This window comes from Psittacula echo, assembly GCF_963264785.1.
Source record: "Psittacula echo genome assembly, chromosome: 6".
In the NCBI taxonomy this organism is placed as follows: domain Eukaryota; kingdom Metazoa; phylum Chordata; class Aves; order Psittaciformes; family Psittacidae; genus Psittacula; species Psittacula echo.
This window is the reverse complement of record NC_137743.1, coordinates 50,725,837-50,741,151: the sequence shown is the minus strand read 5'-3', so window position 1 is coordinate 50,741,151 and position 15,315 is coordinate 50,725,837. Positions and strand designations below refer to the sequence as shown.

General features: G+C 42.1%; 1 pseudogene across 1 annotated transcript; it reads left to right on the top strand.

Annotated features, from left to right (window-relative positions):
* The first annotated feature begins 4,043 nt into the window (after positions 1–4,043).
* Positions 4,044–10,746, top strand: LOC308223257 (protein NDNF pseudogene; annotated as a pseudogene). Its single transcript has 3 exons — positions 4,044–4,225; positions 8,262–8,395; positions 9,395–10,746. The product of its transcript is annotated as a protein NDNF pseudogene (transcript).
* Positions 10,747–15,315: the final 4,569 nt, after the last annotated feature.

Here is a 15,315-nt window from a genome sequence, read left to right as displayed (position 1 = left end):
CTGCACTTGTATTACTGCCAATATCTTTTCTCTCATGCCCTGGTGTTAGTGCACATTTTTTGAAGCATCCTCTTCCGGCCTACATTTCCCTCATCCAGGCCTGCTCTGGGAACTTTCTGGACTTTACAGCACTTTTTTCTCATGCTTCTATTAGGAGAATGGTTTGCTTCTGGCTAGGTGCTTATATTTTCATTAGTTCCTATGTCTGTTACTCAGACACTACCTGTTCTGGACTTCACACCAGAATGACCGTTTAGCTGAAAGATCCTATTTGCTTACTACCCTACTTTTGCTAGCTGTCTAGCAAACAACTTGCAGTGTCCCTTCCTATCTCCACAGTGCCAATATTGTGACCGTACAGTGCCTGTATCAAGTCTCCCACACACTGTCAATTTTTTAAAAGCCCAATTGCTCAGCAAAACTTTCCTGCAAACATTTTTAGCAGATGTTTGATGAACAAAATCATAATTACTCCTACCATCTTCTGCCATAAGAGAAACACTGCAAATATTTCTCTCCATTACATTAGCTGAGGAGAAAATTTACATTTTCATTTAAACCTGCTATGTAGAATCTGTTGAAGCCTCTTTCTACTTCTCCCTCACCTGCCCCTCTTCTTAGCAAGCCTTTCACCTCAGGAAATCTTACATAATACATCTTAAAATTCAGGGGGACAACGGCAAAGGGATACTGCAATTCACTCAAACACTGAACGAGAGACTCTTGTTAAAAGCCCAGCCTCTCTCATATACTCTGCCCCCTGAAAAGTGCGTACATAGAAGCTCATGCAGCTTTCTGGGGCTTGCCTTTCTAAGCAGACTTGAAGCTGAGTAGACGTCACAACAGGGATGATCTCAGGGCTCCTTTCATGACATCTCAGGCCAAGAGGCCAAGAAGTACAAGCAGCACATGAACCCTGGCCATACGCCATTCTCATTCAGTGGGAGCAGGCCTTTTCAGGACCATGGCTTGTTACAACTGCTTTGTAACCCCAATTGTTTGCACTTGCTGTGAGCTGTTTCCCGTGCACCCTTTTCTTGCCTGCTCCCTCAGCCACAATACTTTCACACCAGAAATACTCCCCCAGCCCATACGCTTTTGGAGTTTCTTTCTTACACAGCCTCTGCAAGCCAGGAAATCTGCTCAGCTCTATTCAGTAGATTCCTGTCGGTCTTCAAAAGATCACTAATTCCAGTCTGCTTAAAAAATGCAGAGCATTCCCTCCTTTGCAGCTTTTCAGCCTTTCCTTCTTTCTGTAAGCCAGCCAGCACCTGTTGGACCATAAAAACCACACCAGAAACACAATACACCTGAAACTACCAGAAACTTCTGCAGTGCTGTGAGGAGATCTCATGGCTCCATGGAAGGGCCATCAGTCTGCTAATGCAACACTAGTTTTCTGGAGGAGACCGGTGTGCCCCTGGCTGGTTTGTATTAAGGGCAAACAAGGGTTAACAGTGTTTGCTCTTTCCTTCTCACCCCCTCCTCCTTTCTGTGCATTTCTGTCAAAGACCTGCTCTCTGGCCAGCCACTGCTGGGATTAGGCTGCTCTAAGAGTCTGGCTGACACTCTGTGCAGGAATAAAGTCCTGCTGTCTGGAGGCAGCACACTTGAACCTGCCTCACAGCCCTCCACAAGGAACTCTAGAACTGAAAAGGCAGCGATCAGGACTTTGAAGATTTCAAATTTACGCAAGTTTAAAATAACCTTTTAAAACACCCAATGTAAGATAATGCCAAAACTCTGTGTTGTTGGGGTTTTTTTCTGTTTTCTTTTCTTTTCTTGAAAAACTGTAAGCATTTTAGTTACTATGTCTGTTCAGGAGCCATATGGAAAAATCAGTTCTGTCCTGTTAAACTGGTTGCGTAGTTTTGGTTTTCATCTGCCTACAGAGATCTGAAAAGTCTATGTTGTTTTATTTTATGCTTTTTCGGCAAAGAAAGAGAGCAGTCTGGGGATCATCTGGCCAAGAACACAATTGGTAAGCATAGTATTTTTTATGTAGCATATTTCGGAGAGTCAGAGAGTAAACTGTTTGTGTAATTGAGTGAAATCAGCCTTTAGGATGATGTTCTCTTTGGGATAAGCTGATTATAGGTTGGTTGCTTGCTTGGCTTGTTTGTTTTCCTGATCAAGAAAAGCTGAGCAGCCGTGGCATCAGTGTGGTTTGCAAGATCCTGTCATTTAAGCAGCAGAAAGGCTTTTTCTTTTTTTTTAATCCTTTCTGAAGCACGGAGCAACTCAGATTCCACTGTCAAAGGTAAAACAAAATTTTTGGGGTTATATTTTGAATCTGTAATCTATAATTAGACTACAAGAATAACAAAGTGGCAAAGTGACTCAGAGTTGTAAGTAAAGCTCTTTTATAAGACCATTAAAAATGGAATTGATATAGTAATCTTAACTATTCTTTCAGCTTGTTCAGATGGTTGTTTAATCTTGCATTCAGGGGATAAAAATATTACAAAGAAGAAGATAATATCTTAACTTTATTAGGATGTCAGGTATTGAGACTTAGATGACCCAGTAGTGCTAATTTCAACAACAATCTCACTGATACTAAAGATGTGATTTACTTTGGGAATCACAGATGAAAACAAATTTTGTGAAGCAAAATCTTCAGGTGTATTCAATGCTATGTTTAAATGTACATGTTTGAAATATTTATAAAGGAAGTGGTCCTTTTATAAAATCACTTTCATTGTAATGGACAGCAGATCTGCTGAATTGTAGATATTTTGACTGCCTAAGATCTTCTGCACATTTGCAGGCATCATGAGGAAAGGGCTGAGCTCAGAAACAAATAAAACTTACAAAGGATTGAGCCTTTGTCTTTAATGTTCTCTTCTATCATTAACCAATAATCAGATTTAACCAGGATCTTTACTGCTTGCTGCTTGTAAGATGCCATAAGCTACTTTTTCCTCAAAAAAAGGATCTTGCTCACACAGCTCCCTCTGCTTTCCAAATCCCTGAGCTACAGCTTGACACCTGTGTTAAACGTCTATGCCTTTCTTCTCCCCTTTTCACTTTTGCACTTTGCTCCCTTTCTGAAACTGGATGTGGCAGACAAAACAGTTGTAAGGATAATCAACAATCTCACATAGTAGTGTACTGTGAAAATTTATTGTCCTAACTGGAATCTTCTATTGTGTAGCTCTGTGCAAAGTACACAGCAGTTTAAATAATGCCAGCTGTGATGGTAGATGTAATGCCAGAGATGTACATGCTTTTTTAAATAAAATATCTCTTAACAGAGTGAATATAATAGAGCTGTTATAGTTCCAGTGAGCAGCAAATGTTTAGATGAGCTGCAAGTGATGCAGGTGGGAAAGGCAAAACACAAATCTTTAAATGATTTATCCATCTGCTCTACAGCAATAAAGCCTTCTTTTAAATGAGAAGAAGAGCTTGAAGTGTCCTAAATATCAGTTTAGGGATTCTTATCCAGAGTTCTCCATTTTTCACCAAACAGTATCTTACACTGCTCTGAGTAAGTTATGCTGATCTTCTTCTCTACACATACCTACAGTCACAATGGATGAAATAAAAATTAAATCATTTCTGACAGAACAGCAGAAGCAGTGTTTGGGATGTAGTGACCTCCTTTGAGTTTGAAAGTGACAGTTAAATTACAAGTAACCCAGTCCTGAAATTTAGCAAATTTGTTTATAATTCAACATTATAAACTAGGAAAAATATTTTAAATTTAATTCTCCATTCATTTTGTTAGCAGTGAAAGTAATTTTATAACTGTCTTGTAATATTACACTTGTGCTATATTGACTATATCTTTCTGTAATAAAAAACTTCATAGAAGCTTCTGACATCAAATTTTTGCAGAAAAATCCTTTAAGAAATGTTTCTTTGTGAACTTCAAGCAATTTGGCAAACTGGAGACTGGCACTGTTTGAGTGTCTGGCTTGCTGTAATTATGATTAGTAGCAAGAAAAGAACAGAAAGAGAGGGTCACTGATTATTTTCACTGCCTCCAAGTCAGCCATTTCCATTCACTTTTGCCATTTCACTTTGCAGTACTGAAGATGTTCTGGTTTTATCAGCCTCTCCACCTTTTCATGGTGGCTTGTTTGTGTCATTCCATAAAAGCACCCACCGCCAGTTCCCGTCAGAGTTTCAACACCAATCTCTTCAACTTCTACCACTCCCTGATACTTGCTGATGGTAAGGAAACCACAGTTCACCTGCTGAAGGACATACCTAAGAGGTAAGAGCAAATCAGTCACTTCTAGTCTCAGATACTTCTTATGACACTGATAGCTGTATTCTACCAGTACAAGAATTGCTATGCACGTGCAAAGCTCTATAAGTGTACACTGAATTTCCAGAGAAATGCTCCACTGCTGTCATGCTTAAGTGTCATCACATCGCCCAGAAACTGGAATGAGCCTCTGAGATGAAGTTTGTATTCATGTATGCATTTCAGGCAGCTTTCTGTGGTGTTTGTCAGAGCAGTAGCAGAGCTGACACAAAGTGGGTGGGCTCCAACAGTAAACAGTTGTATCACAAACAGCCTGGCTTCAGAACTGCAGACATATCGGTAGTTCTATGTTCAGTGTAAAATACAATAATTTTACCTTGCAAATTAACTATCCCCAAAATCAATAGAATATCTGCATAGAGTTCTTATTAGAAAATGTCTGCCAATGTCCTGCATGCTGGAAGTGTTTTGTTGAATAGCACTAAAGCTTGCTAAGATCAAAAGAGTTTTGCATGCAGACATTCCGCAGATTCTTCACTTCCCCAAAATATCTACAATGTTTTCTGTCATATCCAGGTATGTAGATGATCTAGATATTGCAACTGGCACTGTATCTTGGGTAGCGAAGACCAATTGGCTTCTTTGGGAAGACATGCACTTCAAGTGGTTTAATCAGACTCCACTTTGAACAGTGACCAATATGTACAGATTTTGACATACACCCAAGTGGAGTGGCCATGGAGCAGATGGTTCAGTCTTGATATGCGTTGCACAGAAAGAAACCAGAACATGGCAAAAGTTATATAATGTGATGATGCTCACAAGAGCAAAACTAGGAGCTCTCCTTGTTAAAAGAAAGTGAGTATTGAAATCTCAAAGAAGTTAATTTCACTGTGCTCTTGTGGCATAACATTGAGATTGCAATCAGGAAGCCAAACCCCTTTCAGTTTAGCATAATCAGGTAAGGACCTTATGAACCCCAGAGCCATCCAAACAGGAAACCCAGAGATGACAAATTTTGCCTTAAAGTAGAATACTCAAGAATGTGAAACTGTTTCCAGTGAAGCTTGACTGTGGCCCAGTACACAGATCTTGAAAGTAAGCCAGACCTCAAGGCTCACATGATCTATCCATAATGACTAGGCTTGTCTCACTGTTGAATAAAACCCCTTGAATTGCCTTCATTTAACTGCAGAGTGAGTGACACAAGTGGAAACATTTCTGTGTCTGTATACAGTCCACATAGGCCAAAACAACAGAAATAAACAGAAAACCAAAGGAATGGGGCAGGAGGCTGGGATCAAAACCTAACAGAGTAGAACAGATGTCACTTCATACTGCTTACATGCAGCAGCTTCTGTCATGAAGGCAAGTAATTTAGGACTGACCTGTTCCAAAACTGCCATTGATGTCTGATAATGTTCAGGACTGGCTAAAACCATTCTGTTACACCCACTTTATTTGATACCCGGGAAGACCCAGGTATGTAACCACATATGAGGGAAGATAGGCTCTAAGAAGTTTCACTGAACTCCAGTAAGGAAATCCTGGGGAAAAGCATACCAAATTCCCCATAGTTAGCCAGCTAGTAGTTATCTAAAAGGCATTCAGTTTAATCACATCCATCGTCCAAAATAACCAGGTAAGTACTGAGATAATATATATAATATATAATACAATAATAAGTATAATAACAGGATAGTTGGCTAGCATTCAAGGACTGCTTCTACCAAGCTCAAGATCAGAGCATCCCGACACATAGGAAGTCAAGGAAGGGAGCCAGGAGACCTGTGTGGTTAGACAAGGAACTGCTGGGTAAGCTCAAATGGAAGAGGAGAGTTTACAGATCATGGAAGGAGGAGCTGGCCACTTGGGAAGAATATAAGGCTGTTGTCAGAGGATGTAGGGAGGCAACTAGGAAAGCTAAGGCCTCCTTAGAATTAAACCTGGCGAGAGGGGTCAAGGACAACAAAAAGAGCTTTTTCAAATATATGGTAGATAAAACCAACACCAGAGGTAATGTAGGCCCACTGATGAATGGGGTGGGTGCCCTGGTGACAGAAGATACAGAGATGGCAGAGTTGCTGAATGCTTTCTTTGTCTCTGTCTACTCTGCTGGAGGCTGTCCTGAGGAGCCCCGTACCCCTGAGGCCCCAGAGGAAGTCAGGAAATTGGAGAAGTTTGCCTTAGTCGATGAGGAATGGGTTAGAGACCAGTTGAGCAATCTGGACATCCATAAATCCATGGGTCCAGATGGGATGCACCCACGGGTACTGAGGGAACTGGCTGAAGTCATTGCTGGACCACTCTCCATCATCTTTACCAAGTCTTGGGAAACGGGAGAGGTGCCTGAGGACTGGAGGAAAGCAAATGTCACTCTCCAGTCTTCAAAAAGGGCAAGAAGGAGGACCCGGGTAACTATGGACTGGTCAGCCTCACCTCCATCCCTGGGAAAGTGATGGAACACCTTATCCTTGGTGCCATCTCAAGGCATATCAAGGATAAGAGGGTTATGAGGGGCAGTCAACATGGCTTTACCAAGGGGAAATCGTGCTTGACCAACCTCATAGCCTTTTATGAAGACATAACAAGGTGGTTGGATTATGGCACAGCAGTGGATGTGGTTTACCTTGACTTCAGCAAAGCATTTGACACAGTCTCCCACAGCATCCTCATAGATAAATTGAGGAAGTGTGGACTGGACGGTCAGGTGGTGAGGTGGACTGCGAACTGGCTGAAGGACAGAAGCCAGAGAGTTGTAGTCTATGGGGCAGAGTCTAGTTGGAGGCCTGTATCTAGTGGAGTGCCTCAAGGGTCAGTATTGGGACCAGTATTATTTAATATATTCATCAATGATTTAGATGAGGGAATTGAGTGTACTATCAGCAAGTTTGCTGATGACACTAAGCTGGGAGGAGTGGCTGACATGCCAGAAGGCTGTGCTGCCATCCAGCGGGACCTGGACAGGCTGGAGAGTTGGGCAGGGAGAAACTTGATGAAATATAACAAGGGAAAGTGTAGAGTCCTGCATCTGGGCAGGAACAACCCCAGGTTCCAATATAGGTTGGGGAATAACCTGTTAGAGAGCAGTGTAGGGGAGAGGGACCTGGGGGTCCTAGTGGATGGCAGGATGACCATGAGCCAACACTGTGCCCTTGTGGCCAAGAAGGCCAATGGCATCCTGGGGTGTATTAGAAGGGGGGTGGTCAGTAGGTCGAGAGAGGTCCTCCTTCCCCTCTACTCTGCCCTGGTGAGACCGCACCTGGAATATTGTGTCCAGTTCTGGGCCCCTCAGTTCAAGAAGGACAGGGACCTGCTGGAGAGAGTCCAGCGCAGGGCAACTAAGATAATTAAGGGAGTGGAGCATCTCTCTTATGAGGAAAGGCTGAGGGAGCTGGGTCTCTATAGTTTGGAGAAGAGGAGACTGAGGGGTGACCTTATTAGTGTATATAAATATATAAAGGGGGAGTGTCACGAGGATGGAGCCAGGCTCTTCTCAGTGGCAAACAATGATAGGACAAGGGGTAATGGGTACAAACTGGAACACAAGAGGTTCCACTTAAACTTGAGAAGAAACTTCTTCTCAGTGAGGGTGACGGAACACTGGAACAGGCTGCCCAGGGGGGTTGTGGAGTCTCGTTCTCTGGACACATTCAATACCCGCCTGGACACATTCCTGTGTAACCTCATCTAGGTGTTCCTGCTCTGGCGGGGGGATTGGACTAGATGATCTTTTGAGGTCCCTTCCAATTCCTAATATTCTGTGATTCTGTGAATATATCTTAAGGTGGGAAAAATAGTGCCTATAAGTGCATAAATCTTTCAGCAAATATTTGTGGATCAGAAAAAAACCCACACTAAGTATTCTTCCCACAGCTGAAGATTTCAGACATTCATCATCCCCTTATGTTGATGAACCTCAAGTGACAAGTCATTTCTACCCACAGTGGAGTGACCCACACCAGAATGGCTGATTCCAAGGAGTCTCAGTTAGACTTGAATTTCCTAACACTTTCCCTCTGGTTTTAATCTACATTTACAGGTATTACTTTGCCTTGGAGGAAAGCAGAGCCCTCGCACCTTTCACAATAACAGTGACTCCCTGTGATGTTCCCATCGAATGGAGCATACTTGTGCACAAGGCTTCGGCAAGTTTCCTTGGAAAAGCAGAACGAGGTAAGACCCTCAGTCTGCCTAAGCAGAGATAAAGAAAGCGTAAGCTATTCTTAAGGAGTTGTGTTATAGGAAATTCCCTGCAAGCTTAAACAACTCATGCTTTCCTCTCCTGTAAACTGACATGAGCTGAAGAGGACATCTCTGTCTCCATGAGTAAAGCATGGGAGCCCATGGGATTTTGCAGTTGAGTCAAGTAAACTAAGGATTAAATGCCAAAGTCTAAATCTAAGATTAATATCTGGGAGAAACCCTGTGTCTTCAGGGCTCCGCAAATACAGATCAGCTTCATAAACCATTTGTACTGGCTCAGATTTCCCTCTGCTGCCTCAGCTTTTTTTCTGTGGCTCAGGCCACTTCAACCTATCATTTTGCTCCCTACAGCAATGCAGAGAAGATTTGGCTGTTTATTTTTCTTGGAATACCACCTACCATGGCAGTGGGCATTATGCTGCCTTTAGCCTAAAAGGAAATTCCATTCTCTTTCATGATTTTTTGAATTAATTTTTCAAACTAAAATCTGAAAGCTGCCCTTAACAAGTTCTTACCTGTCAGGCAGGTACACCTTACTGAGGAATTCAAATATGTTCCCTTGAAGTGATAAATTTTCCTTCTTCACAAGAGATGATGACACAAACCTAAACCAAATCAACCCCCTTTCACAGAAAGTGTGAGTCTCCTTGAAGTAAAGTACATGAAGAGATAGCCATTGGAGAAGAAAATTATAGGGACATCAGGGACAATGCAAGTCAGGCTTTTGCAAGTTGTGGGTTTATAATTATTGTCCTTTTGAAAACATAATTCTACAACTGCACTGCTAAAATAAAAGCTAGTCAATTTTTATTTTAATAAATTGCTAGTAGCAAAAAGAATTTTTAGTTATAATTGTTTTCAAGAAGAAAATATGATGTTCCCTGGCATATGAACAATAAAAGCTATGCAATGTGCTTTATTTCACATCTGTTTTAAAAAATAAGCTACAAGTCTGCTTTTTGCCTGCAGGTGATCATAGCACACAAGAGGTCTCAATGTTTCAGAAGGCTCCAAGCATGGTGTCCACCATTTTTAACTATAAAGGAAATTCTGTAGAGACTTACATGGGTATGTCTTCTCATTCTGCCCTTTATATGCTAGAGTTCTTATCCACTGAGCGAGACACTCACATTACTGTATACTTAACAACTGACACAACATCTGGGCACCTCTATCCAGAACTTCCAATGGATCCACGGATAGATGTTATTGGCATTGGGCATACAACTGTGACTCTAACCTGGAAACACAGTCCCTCTGTCTTGCAACGTAGAGATAACATTCAGTACTGTCTTCTGGTTAATGAAAAGCACAACTATAAGAGCTTATGTGCCGCTGAGACAGCAATCAGATCCTCTGGAATGAAACTGCCGCCTACATTAGCTTTGTCTCTCTCTCCATACCTTCTTGAACCGCAGCAGGTGATGATATTGTCCAAAAGCGAATTGAGTGTCATCAACAAAGTGAGTAGTGGAGAAGTCAGGCAGATATGCATGGGTACCAAGAACACTTACACAGTGCCCAATCTCAGTCCCAGCACCCAGTATTACTTTGACGTTTTTGTTGTCAATCTCCTCACAAACGCCAGTGCTGCTTACACTGGGACATTTGCAAGAACTCTGGAAGAACCTGAACCTAAGGTGAGGGAGCTGAAAGATGGGAAAATGATTCAGATTATCTTGGATGGGAAAAAGCAGAAATTTTACAGCCTGCGGTACCAGGCAAGGCACAAGAAAATACAATTCACCTTTCAGTTGTGTCGTGGCCAAGTACGGGTTCACATAACTAAGAATGGCAAACCAGTGGCATCGGAAAACATCTCAGGGCTGAGGTATTTCTCACTGAAGGGAAAGATGTTGGACACATATTTGGTGCAGCTTAGTTCCACAGAGGAGTCTAACTCCTCTGTGAAAGTACAGGTGTCAACCCATTTCCACAAGCCCTTATTCCCACTTCTTCCAGAGAGCTTAAAAATCAAGTCCTTCAGTAAACTGAGGACCTGCAACTCTGTCACTGTTGCCTGGCTAGGAACACAAGAGAAGAGCAAGTACTGTGTGTACAAGAAAAGGATTGAAGAACATCAGGTCTGGACGGAACTGCAGAGCGTGGACAGGTGCTCTGGGCCTGAATCTCGACCCAAGTCAGAGAAAGTGCTGTGCAAGTATTTCTATGATATAAATCTTCAGCGAGCTGTCACCACAGAGACCATCAAAGGGCTGGATGCAGGGACCCTTTACCTGTTTGATATATATCTCTTTGGGCCATCTGGCATCCCCATCAGATATCACAGCAAAATTGTGAAGACCAGAAAAAAATGTTGAAGGTTTTAAAGAAACGTTTTGCAGTGAATGAATGAAGACTATTATCAAAATATATGCCAATCAATGCCATAGCCTGTGCAGTTTAAATTATGCTGACACACAAAAGATTTAAAGCTGTGAAATTCTAAGGAGGAAACCTCTTGTTTGTCTAGATTATTATGCTTACTTTTGCATCTTCTTTCCTGTTTAAGTTTTTTTTTTCCTCTCAGCTGATTCATTCAGACATTGAAAACAGACCTGCAAAACAAATCTGTGCACATGGAAATAAAACACCCACAATGGCACCCATGAGAAATAGATTGGTTACCTAAAAAGCTTCCAATACAGAAGTGATGGGAAATGCCTCTCAAGAAACACACATCATTATTTTAAAGTCCCAGAGAGTTTTCTACTTTTTGTAACTGCATCAGCTAATGAGGAACTGAGTGACACCACAAGTCAAGCTGCTTTTGAGAAGCTGAACTTCTCCACTGCTTGAACAGGGATGGAGACAAAAAAGAAATTAATAAAAGGAATGAAACTGGTATAGAGCTCCATGCCTTCAGTAAAGCAGGCTGAAATACATCTTCCCCTATCACCTGCATGCTTGCTTGGCTTTCCTTTCCATAGATAAAATATACTTGCTTAGAAACAGACAACATTCAGCCCAGGTCTGGATCCAGCTTTCCTAAGAAACATACAAACACACTGCTGTGCTGCTGTCCATTGAGGAAAGCAACATGTAAGGAATCTGGCCACAGAAATGAGGTTTTTATCTATAATCTCTGATATCAAACCCAATCTATTACTGTGCGACTCCTGAGTGTAATATACTCACTTTTTATATCCTTAACCCAGCCTTTATCAATGAATGAATTGATTTAGGAAAAATTAAATGTGGTTTTGTATTAAGTATCATAGAAGGAAAATATTTGTAGTAAAAATCCTGACAAATACTTTTTTTGTTGTCTTTTTTCCATGATAACCTTCCTCAGATGACAAGGGAGACAGTATAAAGAAAATTTGAAAAAAAAAAAAAACCCAAACAAACCAACAACTCATAAAAGCCTCCATATGCTCAGTTATCAGCAGAAAATATTTTGAACATAGGCTCCTGGCAGGACTGGAATTTACATATAAGGAGATACGATAGATCCACTGACCCAGAGGTTACCAAGAAAATCTTGCCTACCATAATTCTTTTTCCTCTACAGTTACACTAAGCAAAGATACAGATGATTAATTCTGTTACTGTATATTTCAGAAGTTCACTTGCAATTCTTTGTCATCAAGGTCCTAGTTTACTCTGAATAATTATTACCTCCCATCATGCTCAGATGCACTTGGTAAGGACTGAATCAGTCCTCTGTGCAGAGGATCATGCATTTCCTTCTCCAAAGCCTTCATAGAATTGTGCACCCTGTACAGTGCATGCTATACATTAGCAGACTCACTAGCCCAGAAAGGTTCTGGCCTTCACACAGGAACAGCTGCAATATATGGGCTTTGGCTAGGCTTTACATTCCTGCAGGCACTACTCTGGATTGAGCAGTGCCATGGCAGAAGCTGTGCACTTTGTGACCTCCTCTCCACACTCTGCAGGCTTTTTGGCTAATTACACGGGCTGGCAGCTGCGCTGCCTTCTTTCCAAGGCAAGCCTTCTCTTCACCACCCAGTCACTCTGGCAAACTTCCTAATTTTCCTGCTTGTTGGTCATTTTCTTAATTTGCATGAAATTTACTTCTTTAGGAAAGACTACAGAAAGAATATGAAGCCATCAAGTATCCTGATGACCCACACTGCTCAGGGACTCCATTCTGCAGCCATCTCACAGGATGAGGACTGATGGCTACAGCCAAGTCACATAAGAGGTCATCATGCGCTCACATAGTCTGAGCTCAAAGAGCAACAGATGTCATCTTCACTTGGAAATCTTCATGTTTTATTCTGCTTTCCTCCTCAATTTCAAGCATCTCTATTCTGGATGAACTTCACTTAGATGCCCTACAAATGACTGTAGTAACAACCATAATACTAATAGAGGAGGAACAGGAAGATCTGATTAACTGCAGATGCAATATATTCTTAATTCACTGCCCTCAGCTGGTCAGAGCATTGCTTTTGCCCTGTGTACACAAATGCCACAAAAATGTCACTTGGAAGAGGAAGACACATTGGCACCTTTCCTGATACCAATGCCTCTAAGAAAATGTGTCTTTCATAACAGAACTGACTTTAGACTTCTCAGCAAAAATTTGGTTTAAGGCTGTAGGCAAGAGGTTTTGAGGAAGGGCTAAAAGGAGAGTCTGGAAGAGGGCAGAAGGAGAGCTGAGCTGTCAGAGATGAGCAGCAAAAGCTTGGTGTAGCACTGAGCTGACTGACAGTTAATATCTGGAGGGAAAAAAGGGCAGGTTTGGAGATCAGCAGATATTTCAGGAGGACTTTGGGAAGAGCCAAGAGATTCTCCTTCTCCTCCCAGCTTCACCAGCTCCTCTTCACCTCTCCCTTCCTACTGCCACACATAAGAGGACTGGCTGAGGCAGAGACCAGAGGGGAACTCTGAAGACTCTGACTTCCTGCTCCTGCAGCCTGGGCTGTGACAGAAGCACAGCAGCTGCTACTGCTGCTGCTGGGAGAAGTGATGCTAGTCCCTCACTCACAGGAGAAACTGCCACCCACACATACCAGTCCTTCCATCAGCAAAGGCCCCTGCACATGGGGGGGAGAGCTTGGCTATAGAGAGGAACATGCTGTTCTGTCACAACCCATTGCCTCTAATATAAGCAGAGCAGGCAGCCTGCCCTCCAGTTATCAGCCCTCCTCCCCTACACATGCAGTCAGCCATGGTCTGTAATACAGACCCCAGGAGCAGCAGAGAACATTCCTCTCTGTTGATCTTTCTACTGTGTTTCTGCCTGTGTGCGCCAAACTGCAAAACTGTTTTCAATTCAGTCATGCCCATACCCTGCTTATGAGGCACCCTTTGTATTAAAAGTTATTTTAAGTTGGGTGTCACTTTGATGACTTCTGTCCTGGAAGTGAAGTTTCAGAGCTCTGTCCACAACAAAACCATAGGTGCTGCATTATGCCATTGGTGCTCTTCCTACCCCCTACCAACTGCACCTGTGTGGAGATCTGTCTTCAACAATCAGAAGTCCTTCTTCAAAGCAGTTTGGCATCTTTCCATCTTCTCGCCATCCCATTTGACTAGTGCTTGCCTGCTGCAGTCTGACCATACATAGTTCCCAAGCCACATGTACCTCCTTTCTTAATGCTTTCTTCAGTCTTCCTTACTGGATTTCTAGGGAAGCCCACTTCCTTCTGCCCAGCCTGCCCTAAGCTGTCATCAGTTCTTCCCATCTGCTACCCATCCCCATTGAATATGAGTCACATAGAATATGCAGAGAGATATCTTCATGAAGAACAGCATTTCAAGAGCAATGTTTTGCTTTTGTGGATCATTTAAAGTAAGTCCTCAACATCGTTATCATCAAGCCAAAGTATTTTTCCTAGTGTTCAGTGGTAAGTGCCAGCTTTTGTGTGCTTCCAGCTATCATAGCTCAAGACCTGTCACAGCTGAGATCAAAGCCTGAGACCATACATCTCTTCCCAGCATTTTTACAGAATCGCTCCATTGCCAAACCACCTCTCCAAATGGGAAAATGGGATGTCAGGTACCAAAAATAAAGAAGGCAAGTAGTAAAAGAAAACAGGTTTCATATCCACATCCCCTTTTGCTGTGCTTATCCTCACAAATCACCACTTACATTCGGGAAATGAGGTTCTGGTATCTGAAACAATGAAATAGCAAAGCATGGGCTTCTAAGTTTGCCACTGTGTATACCTGTAAGCTGCAAACCAGTACAAGGGGCTCTTCAGCATCTCCTTCCAGTATTTCATACAACTGCTATTACTGGAAACTTTAAAATTAACTTAAGGCAGTAATCGATTGTTTAAGTTATACACTTTGAAAGATACTACTGCCTTAAACTGGTGTAGAGGTTGCTGACACTGGGTTCAAGGACTGATAACATTTATGTGTTAAAATTTAACTGACATTGAGAATCATGTATTTTGTCATTCCTTTTTCCTCCTGTATTTAACAGCCCATTTATTCATTCCCTATTACTTTGATTTTTCTAACAAATGTAAATAAACCCTTCAAAGTGGTTCTGGTAGTCTTAGAAATTGTTCCCTATGTGCCCACAAGTACATGCAGTGATGCAGCCACAGCTTTGAGCAGCTTTTTTATTTATTTCATCTTTGCATGTTTTTTTCTGGCTTAAGCCTTCCCACTTGGAAGACTTGCTTCAAGCTTAAAGCAATATGTTGAAAATAGTCTTGCTATTTTGGCTCGGCTGAAATCTTGCTCACTAACTGCTTTCAAAGACACAGAGCTGATGCGTTTGTTTACATGTCTACACATCGCCCCCACGTTGGGTTCATTACTATTAGTTGTTGGGGTTTGGTGGGTGGAGTTTATGAACCACGGACACTGCAGTTAATCATCCTGGCTACATGCAGCTTTGCACAAGGCTTAAAATCTAATTTTGAAAGTCAGATAATATTAGCACTGACAGCAAGTCCAAA